Raw genomic sequence first — 22,815 nt, forward strand, 5'->3', positions numbered from 1 at the left:
GTTGCTTCTGTGCTCTATGTTAAGCTAGCGTGGGTCTAGCGGAGCTAAACGCTGAGAACATTCAGAACTTCCTTAGCACCTCACTTTGCGGCACCCTCGGTGCAGTGCGCGTGCTCCACCAGCAGACCAACAAACCAAAAATAGCGCACGTTAAACGTCAACACTGTTCTATAAAAGCTTTATTATCGCAGCTGAACTACTTCCTGTGGCCGCGGTATTATCGGGCATGCCTTCCTGTTTATCAGCCCGACAGACTCCTTCACATTCCAACTGTACGGATTTCATGAGTGTGCATGTGATGAGGCTCCGAATGAACCAACCATAAACAAAGCAGCTTATCGTTAGCAGAGTGGTTCCCTGAGAGCTAACCTGTAATGGTTAAACCCAAGCTGGCGCTAACTGGGCACATGTGGAAAAGCTGTAGGTTCTAAGAGCTTTACTGCCAGTCAGATTAAAGAGAAACCCAAAGTTCAGGCTCAGCGTGATGCCACAATCCAAAGAACCCCTCCAAGACCCAGACCGCCCAGGCCTCAGAACAGAAAGAATCCATTCATCAAAAAAAGATGGATAAGAGTTACATAACGGTGTGTTTGGCTCAAAAATACACAGATGCGCGATAAGAGTCATATCCCAATAAGAGAGGATATTTTAGGTTTCAATGTCAGCATATTTGTTGGGGGTCAGGCCCTGGGATTCTGTAAAGCGCCCAGAAACTATTTGGATTGTAACAGACGCTGTATAAATAAAGATTGAGCTTCATTTGATGTTGATGATTTATGAATAATTAGTGTTTCATTTTTACCCAAGTCCAGAGTTGAAATTTGGATCAAAAGCAAAAAATACTCACTCCGCTCCGTCCTTCTCAATGTCCTCAATCTTCACTCCTACAAAAAAAGGCAGAAGAGTTGCTTTTAATTTCATTTAGCTGACAAAATGCAACGCGTAAATCAGGACGGAGGCGCCCGCACGTCATCAGTCTGCTGAAGACATCAGGATGAACTCACGCAGATGATAATTAACCACAATGGAGGCGAGGCAGTGCCGCCAAATTCATCCGTGACTCAGACGTATGTGGCTCATTTAATCTGGAACAAATTATCAAGTACCTACAGCAGCAATCATCTGAGAGCTGGACCGCTAAACTCCGCGGGCGGATCATCAATTTCACGCGAACGCCACCTTAATAGCGTCTCCATCGCACGATGAACCGAGTTCAGGTAAACAAAACACTGCGGGGTTTTATTTAGAACTCAGCTGTTAGGAGGTGCAGTGCCATTTTATTAAAAAGAAAATCACTGTTTTCATATTAATCATCTCTGGGCTGTTGGTTGGATTCTTGGCTAATCTTTTACTCCCAAAAATCTAAGCAACTGTTGGCAAAACACTGATGACTGTTCAGAGCAGCAAAGGACAACAGGAAGCCGGATTTATTCCTTCTCCGTTCGGAGCGGCGGGCATTTTTGGTGGAGCAACAGTCGGAGCAACGAACACGTTCGCTCTGTAATTAACTGGATAATATGCATCCGTCCAACCGTCTGCCAATCACTGCTGCGTCCGTGAGCGTTCTTCTGACTTTGGGAACTCCCTCCAGACTTCCACTCGGGCCCAGGAGCCACACAAGTGGATTTCCGGTCCGATTTTGGCTTCTGTTAAGCAACATTCAACTGTATTCTATTGTTCTCTACGCTAGCGTTAGCATACATGACTTTATGTTGAAATGGTCTGAACGTTTCCCACACTCTGCTGCATCTTCCCTGCTGTTGTTTGTTTCTGATGCACAGGCGTACCCTGGCTGTGCACCGTGACGTCACAGCACGCAAAGGTCAAAGGTCAGCGCATGGACAGCTTTGTCTGTTGAATTATTCTGAGTGAGTTATTAATGTTGAGATTAGAAGTTCTTGGAATTCCCCTACTGTCAATAATCGATGGGCGTATATGATGACTCGTCACCAAGGGAACGAGAGAGTGACAACTAAAGAGAGAAAGAGGTGGAAACGGCCATCCAAGAAACATTATACACACACACAGAAGAGAAGCGCAAGGGGTGTTGCCTTCTCCGAACCTGTGTGATATGACACGAGAATATAGTGTAAACACACACACACCCACACAGACGCATCCACAAGCACGGAGCCCACCACAGCTGGATCACCAGTGGTGAATGTTCTGATTAGGCTGGGAGGGTATTTCATGATGGTATACAGCACATCCAGCACTCACACACACACACATCCAGCACTCACGCACACATCCAGCACACACACACACACACACACACACACACATCCAGCACACACCCAACACACACACATCCAGCACACACCCAACACACACACACACACACACACACATCCAGCACTCACACACACATCCAGCACACACACACACATCCAGCACACACACACACACACACACACACACATCCAGCACTCACACACACACACACACACACACACATCCAGCACACACCCAACACACAAACATCCAGCACACACCCAACACACACACATCCAGCACACACCCAACACACACACATCCAGCACACACCCAACACACAAACATCCAGCACACACCCAACACACACACATCCAGCACACACCCAACACACACACACCCAACACACACCCACACACACACACCCAACACACACACAGGAGAGGGCTTTAAATCACTAGCTTGCTGCTTCTTATCTAACAAATGCCAGAGAGCAGAGAGGAGGAGAAGAGCAGAGAGGAGGTGAAGAGCAGGGAGGAGGTGAAGAGCAGGGAGGAGGTGAAGAGCAGAGAGGAGGTGAAGAGCAGGGAGGAGGTGAAGAGCAGGGAGGAGGTGAAGAGCAGGGAGGAGGAGAAGAGCAGAGGAGGTAAAGAGCAGAGGAGGTGAAGAGCAGAGAGGAGGTGAAGAGCAGAGAGGAGGTGAAGAGCAGGGAGGAGGTGAAGAGCAGGGAGGAGGTGAAGAGCAGGGAGGAGGTGAAGAGCAGAGGAGGTAAAGAGCAGAGGAGGTGAAGAGCAGAGGAGGTGAAGAGCAGAGAGGAGGTGAAGAGCAGGGAGGAGGTGAAGAGCAGGGAGGAGGTGAAGAGCAGGGAGGAGGAGAAGAGCAGAGGAGGTGAAGAGCAGAGAGGAGGTGAAGAGCAGGGAGGAGGTGAAGAGCAGGGAGGAGGTGAAGAGCAGGGAGGAGGAGAAGAGCAGAGGAGGTGAAGAGCAGAGGAGGTGAAGAGCAGAGAGGAGGTGAAGAGCAGAGAGGAGGTGAAGAGCAGGGAGGAGGTGAAGAGCAGACAGGAAGTCTAATCTATCAGTGATTCCTCAGGTCTGGTCAAGCGTTAATCACCACAAAGATGACTGATTCTGTCGTCATGGCACCCAAAATAGGTCCAATGTTTCCAATATGCTCCCAACTGTGAATCATTTGAATCCACCATGAGGACATCAGCTCACCAAGCAATAACGCCGCTGCATCCCAGCATCGATCCACAAAACCTTCACCCTAAACTGCTCATTTTCTCGTCTCTTCTCCAGACTGGAACACGCTGTCTGTGCTGGAGTCTTAATACTACACGGCTCCACAGACGTGTCACGTTTATTGTCTTCCTGTTGCAGAACATCAGCTTCTGACAGAGATAAAGCTGAAACGCAAAAACAATAATCTGCTTTACTGAGCACAAAAGCCTTCATTTTTTTAGGTTCCTCACATTTTCTAAGGAATCAACAATCCTCAGCACATTAAGGACAAATATGACAGGAGAGGCGCTCATAAGTTTGAGGATTAATTGGGGTTTACAAAGTTTATTTTCCACCACTCCTCCTTGAGGTTCATGCTGTTGGACTCTCAGACTCAGTGTTACTGCTCTAACTGTGTGGTTAATCCACTGTGACACGCGCACACACACACACACACACACACACACACACACACACACACACACACACACACACACACACACACACACACACACACACACACACACACACACACACACACACACACACACACACACACACACACACACACACACACACACAGGTCTTTGCCTGCAGTGAAGCCCTGCAGACACGGGATTTCCTTTCACATCCAATTGAGACCAAAGAAAGTTGGTGAGAAAAGCGTGAAGAAGATAAGCTGCAAAGACACACACACACACACAGACAAACAAACAAACATGTGGCGTACATATCAAACCAGCATCGTGCGCGCGCACACACACACACACACACACACAGATATCCTCAACATAATGTTAATGTGATCTTACATGCAGCTTAAACCTCCCCGAAGAGATGGCTGCACACAAAAGACCACCACCCTCCGCCCACCATGCGAGCGTGCATATGTGCATGTGCACGCTCGCGCTTCTCTTACAAGAGGAGGTAGACGGCAATCGGTTGGGACGTAATTACAGAGTGGAGTCTGAGCAGCATCCGATTAAGATCCAGCGTTTTATGATGAGTCTTTGAAGCTCAACCCGGTTCTCTCTCACCCTCTCCCACACACACACACACACACACACACACACACACACACACACACACACACACACACACACACACACACACACACACACACACACACACACACACACACACACACACACACACACACAATGCGTGTGTTTTTCAGGGTTGCTCAGCTCATGCCAGCTGTTGACATGATATTTGTTTCACAGAGCAACACTTAGCAGTGCTAGCTTTGCATGTTAACACTAAAGCTAACAAATTGCAACTTCAGATCCAGTCATGGACACAAGTGGGAATCAACCAATCTGGGGTTAATGCCGAGTACCGGTCAGGCTCCCTGATGTCCTGGGCTGCAATAGAGACTCTGGACAACGTCCCTTGTGCCTCCCAGAAGACGGAAGGAAGTTGAAGGGCAGAAGGTCGGGGCTTCCCAACTGACTCTGCTCCCCCCCCCCCCCCCCCCCCCGCTGCCTGGATAAGAAGATGAGTGGAAACAGACTTTAAAGAGTTTGGGATGAAAAGGTTCGGCAGCGAGTCTGTGAAATTATAGTCCAGTTCGCAGCTTTTGTGTAATCTCGTTGACAGACAAATAAACACATTTTGCGACGGAACAATAGAAGCATAAACTATACGAAGCCAGACGTTGATTTTGTGGTAAAGTGTCCCTTTACATCCTGTAAACTCAGCACGCCCTGAAATATGCTGCTGAGGTTTATGTTCACTGTGGCTGGTGGGGTTTTTTTAGGGTTTCAACAACAGCTGGAGAGCAGAAACCACGGGAGAAGAGCAGACACAAGATTGTATCAGGGTCCAGGATGTAATCACCGCATGGACGTACAGAACCAGGGGCCACCACTACCCCCCCTCCCCACCAGACTTCACATCAGAATATTTCCTCTGAAGGTACTAGAGCTGCACACACAATGTTTGTTCTACTTTAAATGACCAAAATAGTCCAGATGATTTTTGATTTTACAGCAGTGATCATTTTCAGCTTTTCTCCTCACAATAGAACTGGAGAGAAAACCCAGAAAAGAAAGCCCAACCCTCTTTATGAAAGGAACCTCCGTGTCTGGCAGACACGGCCCCGTGTAGACCACTTTAAAAACCTCTGAGTAAAGTGTCCTACGAGATCAGGAGGAGTAAATCAGCCCTCAGTTCACCCAACAGTGAACTTTAGATTAGCGGAGAAAAGTCAGCTGAAACCATTAAAACAGACAAGCTGAGCCACTTAGGCTGGATTTCACTCCAAACATGGAGGAAGTGCAGAAGCCACAACATTCCTGAAGGAGATACTAAACCCCAGTCTAATTATAACTCTTGCTTTTGATTTATTCGACCCACACAAAACTGTTTGTGACTACAAAAGCTAACATGCTAGCATTTGGCAGCATGCTGGTGCCAAGTATTCCTTTTTTATCATGTGTGTTCTGCAGTTACCATTCTCAAGGGCCCTGGCAAACAAAACAGTGTGCCTAATCAGGCTACATTAATTTTTTAAAGTTATGTTGATTCGTCTTCCAGCTTGACATCAGGACAAACAAACCAGCCGACTCTGTGGGAAGTCCGCGAGTGGGAGCCGATTCATATCTTCTGGATGTTTATTTTAGCTCTGCGCTGCAGCTAAACCCCGCTCCCCCGTGTAAACAGAGAAATCAAACTATTAGCAAACATTACTGCGTCTATGCCTGTTAGCGGCGTGCTCTGGGATCTACTGGCGACAGATGGATCAATGGAGAAGTTCTTCAAAAGTCTTGCTGAACTCTTATGAAACAGACTCGAGAGCTGAAAATCAATAAGGGGCCCGGTGTGATTAGCTTCCACTGAGCAGATCACTTCAGATCAATGAGAAACTGGCGCAAGAACTCCCCGATGAAAAAGAAAGCGGATCAACATGCCGCTGAGGAGGCTCCTCCGCGTTAGCCACGGGCTAACGGCCGCGTGCCAATTTGCAAGCGCAGACTTTCTGTCTTAATGCGAGACCAAAAAGCAAAGGCTGCCCGAGTCATGCCCCACGAGATGCTCGGAGCTCTACCAGAGACAATCTCTTTCATATACGAGACGCATGAATGAGAATTGTCATCAAACGCAGCAACGCGTTTCATCATGTGCAGAATTCACGGCTTCTGACTCTGCTTCAGCCATCAGCAGGTCTGGGGAGACGAGAGCAAATCCCATAATCCTTGGACAGAAAACAATAAACAAAAGGCTGGAATCAAGCAGACCAGGTTAGGAGCTACAGCATCAATCCTGACAATAGAAACACAACAGGAACATCTGTAGGGTCTCGATTGGAGAGCACGGCTCGCTAACGTTAGCACTGACCTACAGCTCCAGTCTTGGACTCATTCCCTCTGTTGAGTTGTCCCACCCACAGAAGAAACGAGAGGCTAATCTGTTCATTTTGAGGATGGGCTACATCATCCTACGGCCAGGACCTTTAAACCGGAATGAAAAGCAGCTGTGTGATATGCAAAGGCAAAGGGATAAAGGGGAAGAACACACAGTACATTTTTCTTTTGCAGCGTTTCAGTCTGTTCTTAATTAAGACGTTCCTCGTCATTCCAGAGCCGTGCTGTATTCCTCGGGGACCACAGGGTCTTTCCCTTTTCCCATGTTCTGTACTGCAGGACAGTGCGAGGGCGGCGGCTCCCATCCAGAAACAACAGTCCAGGAAAGAAAGGAAGAAAAAATGAAAGCAAGGCAAACAAAGGATGTAAAAAAGAAAGAAAAAGAGTGATGCCTTTAAATCAACCACTCTGCATTCTACAAAGGGGGGAAAAAAACAGACCAAAGCTCATTTTTGACCCTTGTTGTGTCACAGATATAAAGAAATGGGAGAAAAAAACCTCACTTCAATAGTTGACGTGCACGTGAGTGCAGAAGAAAAAAAAAAAAAAAAAGAAGCTTTGAAACTTAATAATAAATGTAAAAGAATAGCAGAGAACGAAACCTGACCGCCAGATAAATCCTCACTCAAACCTCAAAATCGACCTCTAAGGCGTTAATCAGCGTTCTGTCCAGTGCGGAAAAATCGAAGGTCTGTCAGCAGTTCTGACCTTTGACCTGTTGACGCCGCTCAGGAGCTGATGTTTACAAAGACGCGCGTTGGACCCGCCACCGATAGCTTATCAGAGGTCACGAACCTGATGCCTGACAATGACCTGCCTGACTACTAAAAAGGTGGTGGTGGTGGGGGATGGGGGGGGGGGGGGTTAGCTGAGGGAGACGGTCCGAAGGAGAGAAAGAAAGGCATTGGTTTCTTTTCAAGATGTCAATAAGAGTGTTTTTGACTCCATAACACTATGTGTTGACACCCCAAAATAGTCAGTGGGTTGTGATAAAAGAAGTCAGCACGTTGGTTCTAGCTTTAGCCATAGCGTAAGAAAGTAAAAACCTTTATTTAGTGCTAAATAAGTTGGCTAAATTAGCATATGAACTGTATTTATGTGCAGGAAGAAGCCAAACGGGGATCATTGGACGTGAAAAGGTTTCCTGCGTCTGTAGAACTCATTTATTCTCAACAATCTCCAACATTCTGACATCAAGTTTACATCAGAGGCAGGAAACTGCAGTTCTGTGCACACACACACACACACACACACGCACACACACACACCCACCTGTGAGCAGGGACAAATATAAATGCAGCACAGCAATCAGAAATGCGCATTTCCATAATGAGGTTCAGGAGGTGAAACAAAGTTCTACCTGCCCGCTCTTCATCTCTCCCAGCTCGTCTGCTGGCGCCTTTATTAAATCCTCTCCGACTCAACGACCTCGTCTTTCCTCCAGCACTTCAGACGCTCATTAGGCTGCTGCGAGAGTCACAGCTATCGCGATTTTTTTAAATCCATCTCTGGAGTTGCCAACCTGCTACCTGCGCGGGGGGATTTCTTTTTTATGTGAACCCAAATTCCGATGCTGGGCTGACTTTTTCTTTTGTCGCCAAAGAAGTGCTAATGATGGCATAATGCACCGATGAGGGAAAAGCAGAATTAATGTTAATAACCTTGATTTAATGCGCGTCACTTGCACACCCATTTGCACCGCGGTAACAGACAAACCGGACCAGCGGTCGCAGCGCGCTAGCTCGCTAAAACTTTACTCTAAAGTTTAGAGTTTAAAACAAAAAGAAAGGCTCTACATTTTCTTGAAAGGAAAATTTCCTTTAAGGAGTTTCAGTGCTTGACTTGACCTTTTGGCTGTGTCTTCAGGATGGAGGACAGAGAGACAGAAAGACACATTAAATATAAGAGGTTTTAGCTCCACTGGCCCTCATGGCAGAAAAATGACCACAATATATCTGCTGCGCTGATCAATAGCTGCGACGGGACCATTACTCGGTCCGTGTGAGATCACATTCTTGAGAGTTTAACGCTCTCAATTTCAAGTCGTTGGAACAAAACCACACTGGACTTCAGAGAAACTGCTGAGGTCATAAATTTGGCCTCAGAGGAGCCGGATGGATCAGATCTGAGGTTTCAGGGCAGGATGCAGGACTGCAGAGCTTCGGAGAGCTTGGAGCAGACGACGGGCCACAGCAGATGTGCTGCAAGATGCCAGCGGAGCTTGAATCGCTCACATCTGTTCCTGACACCGCTTTCACAGAAGCTCACGCACGATTCGCCGCCTGGATGCTACCGCGAAGACACGAGACGACGGCGTTCATTCCAAGCCACTTCTGAAAGCGTCTCATGCAGAAACACTGGGTGGTGTCTCCATGCCAGCAAACCTGCTTCCAGCCAAACATGCTAAAACACACACGGCGCTAGCTGAAATGTTGGCGACAGTGATGTTAGCTCGCGGTCGGAAGCAGCTCAATCAAATCACAAGAAAAGCAATTCAAAGATTGGAATCATGTAACCTATAAACTAACCTTCAAAACTCGCACAACTGATCTCAGGGTGGTTTTTAAAGCCACATAAAATCTGAGTGCCGTATTTTCCGGACTATAAGTCGCACTTTTTTCATAGTTTGTCAGGGGGTGCAACTTGTACTCCGGAGCGAATTATATGTTAAATAAATACATAATTACAGAATTTCACATGTACGTTATTTTCACACTGACAACCACCAGAGGGCGCTCTAGGCGCGTGTACCTGAGGAACGAGTTCCTTTAGCGACGCAGAAGAAGAAGCGGTGCTTCGTCTATGGAGTTGGACTTGATTGTTTGGTAAACTTCCGCGGATGTTCTTTATGCTACAGTGAATAACTGTTAATATGTTACGTTAACAAAGCAGACACGTACTCAGTTTATTGTGGGTCATGTAGCTGAATTTGATACGTTAGCATACTGTAACGCTATTGCTAATCCATGCTAATTGCCTTTCAAGATGAAATGTATGTTCTTGGTCTCGGATTTTATCAAATAAATTTTCCCCCAAAATGCAACTTATAGTCCAGTGCGACTTATATATCTATTTTTCTTCTTTATTATGCATTTTTTGGCTAGTGCGACTTAAACTCCGGAGCGACATATAGTCCAGAAAATACGGTAAATACGGACAACTGTGGTTCCTGTTATGGCTGCTTAGTCCGGAAAACCCCAATTTGATCAATTCTGCAGTAATAAGAGGAATAGAAATATTCTAAATAAAGCAGAAAGCACGTCTAAGGCCTCTTTGTTGATAAACGACAAACGCTGGAGGTTAATGGGAATTCTCCAAACAATTCCTTCCGGAGGTTAATGGGAATTTGGCGACTCAGCATCAAGGTTAATGGGGATTCCAGTTCAGAGCATCAGAAAGAGCTGCCAGGATTAATCGGATGTTTGCTGTGGAGGAAACTACAGATGTGGTTGCGCTGAACCACAGCGTTTATTAATAACACCTGAAGAGGGAAGTTTAAGATCACTTTAAGTGCAGAAGCAATAAAAACAACCAGCGTTTCTTCCTGAAAATGACTGATGAGCCGAAACGGGGAGTTCTTTTTCGTTCTTTTTAAAAATGGTTTGTTCCTCATCTGAATTTGGAAAAAAAAAAAAAAAGGTTTCACAAAAGAGGGAAGCAGAAAAACATGGAGACAGAAGCGTATCTGACAGCTGACACGCTAATCTGTGCCAAACGCTTCCTCCTGGTCCCAGTTTAAGCCATCAAAACTCAAAACAAGGCGTCAGAACTCACTTCCCCGGCACGTCGACCACCCGAGGAGGGCGTCTCGTCGCTCGGAGCGTCACCCTGACAGACGGAAACGTGCGCCGCTACAGCGAGGAGCAGGGACGCCGCCGGGAATCGTACTCGCACGCCGAGAGGTGAGAGCCGTCAGCTGAGATCTTAAACGCCACCACAGTTCAAACCGGATCTGAGGTTTCAGGAATGCAGAATCCAGCTCAGGCGGGATTCCTTTTGGGATTTTTCCTCCTTTAGATGTTATATAACATCTGTTTCCTCAGCAGGTCAGAACGTTGGAGACCATATATAGAAATGTCTTTCCCACCTGCAGATCCATGCGGGAATGTTCAGCGTGGAGACGGGAAATCCACATCTCCAGCTCAAGTCTTGCTGTTCGCCAGAGGGGATGAGTGAGGAATCAGCTCTTGAAAGGTTTTAATAATTTAAAGACAAAAATTAACATCAGCTTTTTCTCCTCTTTCAGTCTGAGAAAACAAATTTCCTTTGATATTTCCGCCCGTCGTTGGCAGCTTTGGGCCTTATTTTGTCTGCGCAGTGAAGACATTTAAAGATAAATGGATTAATCCCAATAACAAAAGAGGCAATAACACACTTAGTGGCTGATAGATTAAGGGAATGCTTTCATTCAGGACAGCAGCTGCTTTCTGAGACTGAAAATCCACCATAGAAAGTGTGATTTACACTGACTTCAATATTTGTCTGCAGCAGAGAGCCGTTTTAAAAACAGCTAAAAATGAATTTAGAGGTGTTTGTCGCGTTCTCACCTCAGCAGGAAGTTTGTGACAAATCACAATAATACGGCAGCAGTGGGAAACTTTTACTTTCATGGTGTGAAGATCTGTGGGCTGACGGTTGCAACTAAAACGGGAACAGAAACAACTGCCGACGATGATCGGTCACATCCATCACGTTCTCTTGACGACTACGTCACATAACCGGGCTGGATGTCTCCTCGAAACGTTTCCAGATCAACAACATTGGATTAGAAATGTTGACAGCTGGCTAATGTGCGGGAAAACTGGCCAATGTCTGCCAGCTACTTCACTCTACCGTAACCTAATATTACCCACAACTCGCTAGCTAACAACTTTCCAACATTCTTAATCTCCCTCAAATTTTCTGACAAAAAAAAAAAATGACATGACTGACAAAGTACTTGTTATCTTCAGCAACACATACAGTGTTCATCCGTGTCCCTCGGAATAAGCTAGCATCTGCAACAGCTACAGCAGCTAAAAGCTAATGTTGCTGAAAAACCATAGCCATACTCCACTAAAGTACCATCATGAATCTCATTAAATGATCGCGCATGATAATTACTGCAGTAACCAGATGTTTCCCATTGCCTCTACCCTTTCAACGTGCAACCAAGGACTTTGAATGATTGCATTCTGGTGATTCCTCAAATGACATTTCAGCTTTTCTGGTTGTGTTAATCCTCTATCAATTGTCCCTGTGTGGCTGACAGGCAACACATCTTCTAATCGTTTTATCAATGCCTCATCTGTCAGCGGCACCCACAGGCGAGAGACTCACAGACAAAATAACCAAGGAGGGAGAGGGAGAGAGAGAGGTAGAGAGAGAGAGACAGAGAGAGAGAGACAGAGAGAGAGAGACAGAGACAGAGAGAGAGAGAGAGAGATAACCACTGATTGTGGGTCTGCAGATAACACTCGAGTTGGAACTAGCCACAGTGTGCTTTTGTGCGCACGCGTGTGTGTGTGTGTGTGTGTTAACTAAGTTTCAGGTTCAATAAGTACACTATGGAGGGTTCTATATCCTGGCCCAGCCAGAACCTCGGCATCAGCAACCCAGTGATAGATGAGGTGCAGGTAGGACTGAAATGGGGACGGCTCGAGAAAGACACCTTCGCACGGCTAAATCGCCAAACACGCACACCGTTTTAATAAATGAACTTATTTTTTTGTCTTTGCGCCATCTCATTTTCATCTTCAGACCCGAGAAGACGGGACAAGTAAATGGATTCGTGTCCTGAACAACTCTGTTGCTAGCCTGCTTCAGCTTCCACCTCTGGCTCTTATTTACTTTTTGAGAGCAGAACCCAAACTGGCCTCTGGTTCAATTGTCAAAACTGTTCAAGCTTCATCTGGTTCGAATAAAATTCTGATCTCAGATCCACCCAATAAAGTCATCATGAATAACAGCTAACACTTCATTTCCGTGAGCATGAAAGTGATATTTTTTAATAGTAATTCCATCTGAACAAAAAACACCTCGGTATCAGGCGTCCAGTCTTCTTATCAAACATTTTCCTAACTCCTCTCTGACCCCGTCTGCTTCTCCTCTTATCTGCTCTCTTTGCTTTGGTCACGCCTTCCATTTGCCCTCAAATCTCCCTTTTCTCTCCGCGACATTTCCCTCCATGACGGCTCTGATCTGTTTGCTTCAAATGTTGGCATTAAAGGCAGCCGGGTGCGCATCAAATATCAGATTGAAAAAGCGGGAGGCGTTTGGACATCTATCACAGCCGGTGTCTGCGGAGATAATCCAAACCGGAACTGGAACGACGTGGGAATTTTCTTCATGTGACAAAGCTGCAGACTGTCAATATTTGAGCTCGACAGAAAAAGATATTTATCATAGTTGCTGTGCAACATTAAGCTCCAAATGTTCAACGTGAACCTGAGGTCACGTTGAGCTAACCTAGCAAAAAACCTCTTAACAAGGAAATGGAAAATGGGGGGAAAAGCACAATTTAGGAGCTCTTAGCAGCTTATGGAAGTGTTGATGCTAAGCTAAGAGAGAGAGTTCAGGTTTAAGCTGAAGATATCAGTAAAAATCTATCTGTAGATAAACTTAAATACCCATCATGCACCTGTGCTGCATAACTGCATCCGAAATAGAGTTCAACTAAAGTCTAAGGAGCCAGAGTTTAACCTCTGAGGTGCTCCTCAGAGATTTCTGCGTGTTGAAGGCAGGAAAACAGTTTTTCTGTGACACGCTGAAGGTCTGTTGGACGTCACGCTGACAGGAGACAGATTCACCCACAGACGGCGAGCTGCGGCGTGTGTGTGCGCACACGTGCGTCTGCGTCCTTCACAAATAACCCTGAAGCGGGAGTGTGTGTCTTTGTTGTCGGCATTGATGTCCTCCTGTTTGGCAGCGCTCTCCTCCACACACACACACGCGTTAATGAGATGCAGCCTCGTCTGCTTCCTGTGGTGTCGCACATGCTGGGTCCTCATCTACAGCCGTCCGGCGTCGTTGATCACTCGCCTGCATTAGCATTTCAAAGGCCCTAACATTCACGGGACCTTGAACCCGGCACCGTTTACACGACCCCGCCGCCACAAACGCGTTCCTCTGATCATCGTCGCGGCCGTTAGCTTCAAACGACGCTAAACGCAGCGACGCTGACACAAACTGGCCCACGCTGGAGTGAAGGCGCTTTACTGCTGGACTAAATTCCGTAATCTTTAGTGGGGAACGTCTGAAAATATAACCGGTTTAATGATTAGGTGGAACCTTTCACAGTTTCCTCAGAGTTCAACAGACCCGTGGACCCGAATTCTACTGAGCGACCTCTGATCCCTGTTGGCCAACGCTGACGTGACCTCCACGTGCAGCCTCCATATGTAAACACGGGCTCGTTCTCCCTCTGCTAAACGGCGAAATGTCACGCCCCGACCGGACAGGCGAGGTCATGAGAGGAGGTGAAACAACGCACCAACCAGTGCTTCAGAACTGTAAAGCTCAATGTGAAGAGTTGGGAAAAGCTCTACCTCCGACTGGGAGGGAGGGGGGGGGGATGGCATGATGGCGAGGACAAAGGGGGAAAGTTCACAGACCCTTAAAAAAACAATCAGAAGGCTGCCAGATTAGAGCAACGAAAGGAATGCAGTAAAGACAAAAAGCGGAGAGAGATGAGAGGAATCAACTGAACAAAAACAAAAGGAGGATTTTAATGAGGTAAAAATGGGAGGAGATGTTTTTATGGATGACAAAAGTGATACCATGAACAATCAGCAGATAACTGGAGCATCAAACACACAAAATTAAATATGACACGGCAGAAAAGAGCGAGGGAGAAGAGGAGGAGGAGGAGACGGAGGACTCCAGGAAATGCTCACTTATCAGAGGAATCACAGCAGGAAACAACATCATCTCCAGATAAACAAACCAGGAATAAAACACCAGAAATATCAACAGCGTGAGCACTAGCTGACCTGCTGGCCATCCATGCACCTTTGCTGTGCACGTTCCAAGAATGTGTCCTCTCAAGAGACTTTCGGCGGTGTCCCGCACGTGAAGCTCCATCTGAAGCTTTTCAGGTTGCTGCTGTTTGACTGAACCCAGATGTGCGGCTGATGTTTGCCCAGTGGAAAAAAGACTGTTTAAAAATGGTAAAACCAAGCCAATGATTCTATGCGACTAATAACAGAGCTCAGGGTGGGCGTGTGTGTAACGTTGTTGACTTGTCTGCTTTGCATGACAAGAAAAAGACTAACGGGACAGCAGAACTTCTGGTTCTGGGTCCTGAGTGGAGGATTTTACGAGCTCATATGTGCTCAAATAAATATCATAATTCATCTACATTTATTTATCATATGCTAGTTGGTAGTGATTTTCTACTCCCCTTTAAATGAAAACGATCCAGTAAGTGTATGTAGAAATCCAGGATAAACACGGATTTCCCATCAAATCAAAAAGAAAATGTGTTTAAATTGTATTTGAGCCAAGTGAAAACCCTCACGTGATTCTCAGTTAAAGGCTGAAGTGAGAGAAAGAACAGAAGAAAGAGGAGGCCAAAGCATGAAGAGTCCAACAGGTAGGAGACCCCCAAACAGGAAGTAGGGTAGGGAGACAGAGGCAGAGAGGGAGAGAGGGAGGGAGGGAGAGAGGGAGGGAGGGACAGAGAGAGAGAGAGGGAGGGAGGGAGAGAGAGACAGAGGCAGAGAGGGAGGGAGAGAGAGAGAGAGAGAGAGGGAGGGAGGGAGAGACAGAGAGAGAGACTGAGGCAGAGAGAGAGAGAGACAGACTGACAGAGGCAGAGAGAGGGAGGCAGAGAGAGACAGAGGCAGAGAGAGAGAGAGAGGGAGGGAGAGAGAGAGGGAGAGAGAAAGAGAGGGAGGGAGACAGACAGACAGAGACAGAGGGAGAGAGAGAGGGAGGGAGCTGGTGCTCATGTGACTCCAGTTTGCTGCCACTAATCTGTGTGTGGGGTCAAAGAACAACTTTCTAATGAGAACCTCCAACAGGCCCAGTGCTGCATCTGCTCCGACGCTCCTCTGAGGAACTCGGACTCGTCTGCAGGAGGAAATACATCCATCTAGACCTGCTGGAGGCCTCTGTGTTGACTAGAGGTCCGGTGCAGATCCTGGTCTGTGGTCAGACTGGCCCTAACAAACAGAAGCTCATTTAAGACAGGAAAACCGCCCTCGTTTCTCCTCCCTGTTCCGTGACGGCGTCCCAAGTCTGACATCAGAGGTCCTCTGGGGTCACGGAACATCGTGAGAAACAACAACATTAAAATAAGACCACCTACAAATGTTCTCATACTGATGGAACCACTATAGGAACGTCAGCAGTGAGGCCGGTGATGCAGGGCTGTGTCACGCCTCAAATACATGCCCTTTCTGTGCACTCAGCACTAATCTAGCTGACTGTTTCAGGTGGTAGCCACTTAAGCTGGACCCCCAACTGAAGAAAAAGAGCTTTGAGGGTGAAAATGACATCATCAAGGTTTTAGAGCAAAGAACAAAGGAAGTAGCAGGGACGCAGGGAGGAGAAAACCACTCGCACACAGCCGAACAGATGCTAACCCAGCAGGTTAATGGTGTTAGCCCCCCCATCCCACACACACACACCTTGCGGTAGTGTGTCAACAGCAGCAGCAAGTCTGTTAAACTGGTTTATTCATGGGTAAAAATGTGCCACATCCAGTGGAAAGTGCTGGCTCCCACTGATTAGAGTGTGAGAGTGAGTGTGTGAGTGCGTGAGTGTGTGTGTGAGTTTCTCTGTGTGTGGGAGTGTGTGTTGCTCGCCTCCTGCAGCTGAATAAAAAGCACTTGACAAACATTAGCGAGACCTTCGGCGGTGGAACGGTGATTCCACCTCGACCCTGATCTACCTCGTGATCGTTCGGTCCCCTAATGGCGGCGATATCAACTCAAGCGGGAACGTTCGGCGAGAGGCGGCCAGACGCTCGGAGCTGCAGCAAAACACCACAAGAAGCAACATGACACCAATGCAAAGGCAGCGACGCAGCATTTGTTAAGCTAACTAAGCGCTTTACATTTCTGGAATTTGCATCTGCAATTACGACCTCGTTTTAATTTATTGTTTAAACTCAGCGGAAAGAGTGCACCTGACTTTGGTGGGGCAGTTCACAAAACACAGAAATTAGCATAACAATAACATCATTAATGTCACTGGCAGCCGTTAACCTGTGAAGAAGCAGCAACATTAAAGAGCTGACAGGATGCTAAGCTAGTGAAAATGACCTAAGCTAATATGTGCACTATAGGTGACACCATCTCAGTTATTAAGTATTTATAGCCGTGCGTGTGGTTTTTGTGCACTTTTAACTTGATAGGCGTTGTCTATATTTACCTGCCCCAAACAGAAGGAAACTTGAACTAATTAGTTGTAATTTAGCCAGGTTAGGCTAGCAGGACCATCAAGTCCTTACAGTTCCTGACAAACTGTCGGCATGGCGGCCGCTGTGGGAGTGAAAGCCGTTTCCCGTAGACGACAGTGTTTTAATTACAGCACACACCCACAACTGAGCGGTGTGTGAAACCTGACAGAGTCTTGACCTCTGAGTCAAGACCACGTTTCAGCACAGAGGAACGTTTCTGTCCGAGCTACAACGTTGTCGGCGGCGTGGATGGAATCAGCGACAGTGGAAAGTCCCACGGCCAAATTTGATGATTTAGCCTTTATTTTTATTTCAAATATAAGCATTTTTCCTCATTTCTCTGTTCCACAAAAACAAAACCCTTTGAAACGGTTTAATTTATCACCAACTATTCAGACTTTCAAAATAAAAATCCAATTTTAAAACTCCCCCCAATAAGACACCCGAATGCAACACTTTTGTTGCAATAACAACCCAAAAATCCAACTGCTTTCAATTTAGAAAGATTAAAAAGAGAGAGGCGCTAATCTTCAAACCTTGCTTGAAAAATAGCTCTAATTATAGCTGCTTATGAAAACCTGACTTGAAATGAAACCACGTCTTATTATTAGGTTTTAACTGCATTTAAACCATCCTGCAGGTACAAACATGTCCCCCAGCCGGTGATGAATGAGCTGCCTCTGCTTTTATTCAAGCCTCCGTCGGCCGCGGCGCAGTGATGCAATATCATCATCATCATCATCAACGGCAGCCGACCTCATTTTTCATCAGGTGCTGGATTGCGACAGAGCCCTGACAGGCGCCAGAACGCTGGATTTATACAGTTTTAAAGAACCAAAGTAGAACTTAAGACTGTGAGAAGGTTAGCAAACACGATAGGAAACAACTTTCTTGCTTAGCAGCAGCTGGGTGCTGCATTACAGGTACTTGGCCTCCATCCATTTCAATAACAGGGACCAAAACAGGACAAAGACAAAATCAAACGGCCATTTTTGGTTGTATGACACTATTTTAACCTGTCAAATTTCGAGGAGAGGCCTCAGCAATGCTGGTCCACAGCTACTGGAACCAAATGGCATGTTGGGAACATCAGAGCAAATCGCAGCAGCAGGCACTTCCTGTTTTGACTTCAGGTAGTTAAGGCGGAATACCTTTTCCCCTTTTCCTGGGAAGCGGGACACCACCATTGTCCTTACCCAGACAGTCAACATGTGGGCGTCAGTAGCGAGAGCTGCCACGGTTCTGGTGATATCGGCAGTGGATTTGCCATTGGTGTAGCTAATAATAGCTGCAGATGCATTATCTCATTGTTATTATAAGATTTAATATGTTATAAAAAAAATATGAGTGCTGCTACTGTGAAAACCAATAATTCCGCTTGATTCCATTTATGTCCTTTGTGTCTACGCTCCACCATCACATCAGTGGTCTCTACTCCTTGGATCAAGGGGTCCTCACAGAGAACTGGAACACCCTTTCTAACCTCATACCCCATCAGTCTCCAATTAAAATACCTTCAGGTGGCCTTTGGCTTTTAAAAACAGACAGAAAATCCCCAAAACAGGAGGACAGACAGCGAGACGAACCACAAGGTGGAAGTCCGGGCTCACACTCAGGAGCCAAGAGCTAAAAAAATCTCCTTTTTTACTGATTTCATCGATGCAGAAGTCATGTGTCCAAGAGGATTTGAAGTTGTAGCTCTAACATTTGAAACTGGCCAAGTCCCTGAAGATCATCGACTTGTTCTCCACCTCGTGAAAAGAACCCCAGCGCTGCAGCTCAGTGTGAGGAACACTCGAGTACCCCCGTCTCTATATAATGAACCTTCAGTCCCTTCAGTCGTGTTCACACAAAGACCTCGACAGCGAGTAATTAAAGGCTTTGTATGAAATTAAATAGAAAGAGAGAATTTAGAAGAGAATCATTAGACAGCCGAGCGACGTCTCTCTCCTCCACCACCCCTTTTTTTTTGTCTCTGCCCACCTTTTCATGCTTTCGATTCTTTCGCAGGCACCGGCGGCTGTTTTATTAGTTCCATAAAGACAGAAGGCGACGCCTCCAACATTCTGACTGACGGGACCCTGAATTAGCAGAGAAGACCCTTCCGAATGGGCCCCCCCACTCCTCGTTCAGCAAAGAAATATCCACCGTCATAAAGCCAGACAGAGCGTGCGTATCTGTCGTCATGGCGATAAAGTTAAAGGGCATCAGGGGTGAAATAAATGGCGCTAGATGGCCCGCAGACATTGTGCTCTGGGGAGTTTTTGCCAGAGCGATGCTGACAAAACCGACTTGCAAATTGTTCCATCAGCAAGACAATGTAATCTGACGTGATGTGGGAGTTCTTCTGCAGGATGACAGTGTGGGAGGGAAGAGAAGATTCAAAATGTCACTTCTGCATCAAAAGGACATCTTGGAATACCGACTGTTTACATTTCAGCTACGCGGGGAAATTGGTTTTGGTGTGCCTACCCGGAAGGTTTTGCTGTCAGACGTTCCTCCGGAGAATTTAAATATACTGTATATTCCTCTCAGTCGACCACTTGGGTTACTTATTTTAAAGGCTTTATAATCACAGCAGCGACATCCCTCGAAATTCAATCACCCCCAGATTCAAGCAAGTTCTGATTTTCTATCTGAGTTTTCAGCATCTAAAAGTTTATTTCATTCCAAATTCAACCGGAAAGATCTTTCGGAAAATTGGCGGCTAGAGCGGGAAGCAAGGTGTGCTAAACTGGAACCTGCCAGCAGGAGGCAAATCTTTAGGAAAAAAACAAAATTATTGAGGAAGACTTCCTGTTCTCTTCAAAGTTTCGCAACGTGGACGCCTTTTGAAGTAGCATTTACGTGTCAGAACTCTCTAATGGTCGTATAAATTCCTCCACCAAAAGTAGCCAATTTAACGGATTTTCTTGAATTTTATCTTCAGCGGCGTGCCACATTAGCGACGTATCGTTATCCCAAAGGTGCTTTCATAGAGCACTGTTGGAAGGGCACTCTCAAAGTCTACGCAGGTATTTATTATTATTGGCTGCTGAGGTGGACTACAGTGCTGGAGAGCAGATATTAAATTGCTAACAGTGTCGTCAGCGGCGAGGCTGGAGTTAAGGACGGCGGCACAGGTCAGTAAATCAGTCCGACAGACGTCTTGAATTACAGCTTTGCCTCCCTGACCGCAGCCGCTTAATGAGACCAACAAATTACCAGCTGGTCAAACAGGAAACAGCCGGCTGTGACGGGCACACGAGGCAACGGCGAAGGCTGGAAACAGGCTTCCCTCGCTCAGCCTCGGGGGTGAGACGGGCAGCTGATCGGCCGGCCCTTCTGTCCCTGTATCTGAAGATCTTCTCACAACAACAGTAATGATGGCCGATTTCTAAAGGAAGCCTTTTAACGCGGTTCTGCCGCTCATCATTAACCAGTTTTGGCTTCTTTCGAACTTCTTCGGAGGTCTGAATTTGTCCCCAGAACGTCAGATCCTGACCAAACACAAGTGTTTATTGTTACCGTCCCTCGGGGAGCCCACGTTCTGGACAACTTCCTGTTCTGCCGTTTACACAATCTGGGTGTGATGATGGATCCAGAGCGTCCAATCAGACGAGAGCTCCGCGAGGAATGGAATGTCATTGAAAGAGGCGGTGGCAGCTGATCTCACACACCTATTGTGTCAGCCTGATTTACAGTGTTGTTTTCCTGTTTATCCTCAGAGTAAAGCTACATCAAGCGTCTTTTAAATGGAAATATGTAAACTATGAAAACAAAGCGTTAATGTTTTGGCTTCAAGTCACATTCAAAACATTAGACGCAACGCGAAGGTGGTTATTTCATTGGTAAACATAGACCCGCGTGCAAATACACACAGGGGGCGTGTCAAGTCACGTCAGCTCAAACACACACACTCCAGAACGTGATAAATATGCAGCTGAATGGGAGCAAACGCATCTGTGACCTCGGAGACCCTCACGGGGAGCGAGAGGACGTATCCTCAAGTCTGTTTGACAATCTCGAACATGATTAACTCTCGGCGATGTCGACAGGCAGCTAATGGAGGAGCTAATGCTAATAAAACAAACAGGCTGAGGAAACGGGGAAGCAATTTAGCTTAACTTTATCGCAATGTTTCGCAGGGCGCCACGTGACGTTGGCAGTAAACTAGAACCAGCCAACATTCCACTCAAACAGGTTATTGGAAGTGCACAGGACCTGGAGGGTTGCAAGTTTAGCAACAGAAACATTCCTCTGATGGAGAAAATGACATATTGATGGGCTCTGTGGCTTAACGTGAGCGACAACAACTAGTGTTGATTCATGAGATTCCAATCAGGGATCAGGAGTTTTATAGCTCTGCGGGCGGCGCTGGTTGGCTTAGAGGTAACGCACGGGGGGCTAACTCCCAGCTACACACTGAAACAAGGGACAACGTCAACTCTTGTAGCATGACCATATCAATCTTTTCATTTGGTGTAAGGAAATAAATGCTAAACCATCAAACATGTTTATCAAGCTAGAAACATCCCAAACTGTCAAATACATCTCAAATCAGAGATTCTATTTTATTCATTTCACACACAGTTCACACTCACACTCTGTTCCTAAGCGAGGAGCCGATTTAAAATCATGTACATTAATCCCGGGGCAGTAAAACACAGCGGTCACACACTCTTACCAGAAGAACACACTTGTTCCCCAATAGAGGAGCCGGTGTTTACACTGTTGTGTGTCTGCAGGCGTGTGGAGCCAACCAAAGAAAGTCTGAGGGGCCCTTTTTAGAATGACCTGGTGCCGCCTGAGCTGAGTCTCCAGAGCATATTACAACAACGATGAGCATTTCATCAGTCAAAGTGAAAGTAGAAGCCCAGCCTGCACGTGCTAGTGGGATTTGGTGGTGAAAAGCTCCTTTCAGGTCAGGCGATGCAGGTCTGAGCAGAGTGTAATGCGGCTGTAGTGATGATGAGGGCTCAAAGTGCACCGCGGAGGTCACGCTCATCCGTTTGCAGCCACCCTGTGCAGTTACCTTTCCATCATACACAGCGACACACACACAGGGAGGTGGGAGCCAGCGCGGTGCGTTCAAGGATGCATGTTCATTTGTTATACTGACCTTTGGAGCCGGAGCCGTGACAAACCGCGGTCATCAGCGTCATGGTTTAAGCACTTCTGATCAATACTGCCATCAAAACCATGTTTCTCCTACAGCACATTGAATTAGGGGCATTTAACTGACACTCCAGCAGAGGCTCCACATCCATCTCTAACTTCCTGTTGCCCTGCTCGGGAAGGGTGAGGATTTAATGGGGCCAGTCAATAAAAAAAATTACGGCTGTAAGTGCTGATATTTCAAGTTGTGGTACTGGTATGAGTCGGCCCCAGTCTGGAGCATATTATGGAAACAGTACCCCTCCCGCTCCACGGAACCAGCCCACTCTCTGTCAGGCTCCAGATGTTCTTGGGAGTCTTTAAGCCCCCAGACATTCCAGGAGTCCCAAACGCGCAGAGGATCATTCCAGACTGAAAAGAAATCCAGATTAAACCAAACTAGCACGGCCCAGCGGTGTAAAACCACTGGAACCACTAGATACGACCCATTGGTGCCGGTACAAATCTGTACTGACGTCACCTCAGGTTAAATTCA

The 22,815-nt window shown here is 46.6% G+C and overlaps 1 protein-coding gene across 6 annotated transcripts in view; it reads right to left on the reverse strand.

The window, feature by feature from the left end:
* Positions 1 to 22,815, reverse strand: part of plxnb2a.1 (plexin b2a, tandem duplicate 1) — a 79,300-nt gene that overhangs the window by 55,654 nt on the left and 831 nt on the right. For 4 of the 6 annotated variants that reach the window (XM_029825854.1, XM_029825852.1, XM_029825849.1 and 1 more), the window contains exon 2: positions 848 to 884. The gene's annotated coding sequence lies outside the window, so the exon portion shown is untranslated. Of the gene's footprint in view, positions 1 to 847; positions 885 to 16,673; positions 16,755 to 22,815 lie in introns of all 6 variants that reach the window. The other 2 variants (XM_029825850.1, XM_029825853.1) reach the window with 1 other exon arrangement.

Source organism: Takifugu rubripes, chromosome 18, assembly GCF_901000725.2.
Source record: "Takifugu rubripes chromosome 18, fTakRub1.2, whole genome shotgun sequence".
Classification (NCBI taxonomy): domain Eukaryota; kingdom Metazoa; phylum Chordata; class Actinopteri; order Tetraodontiformes; family Tetraodontidae; genus Takifugu; species Takifugu rubripes.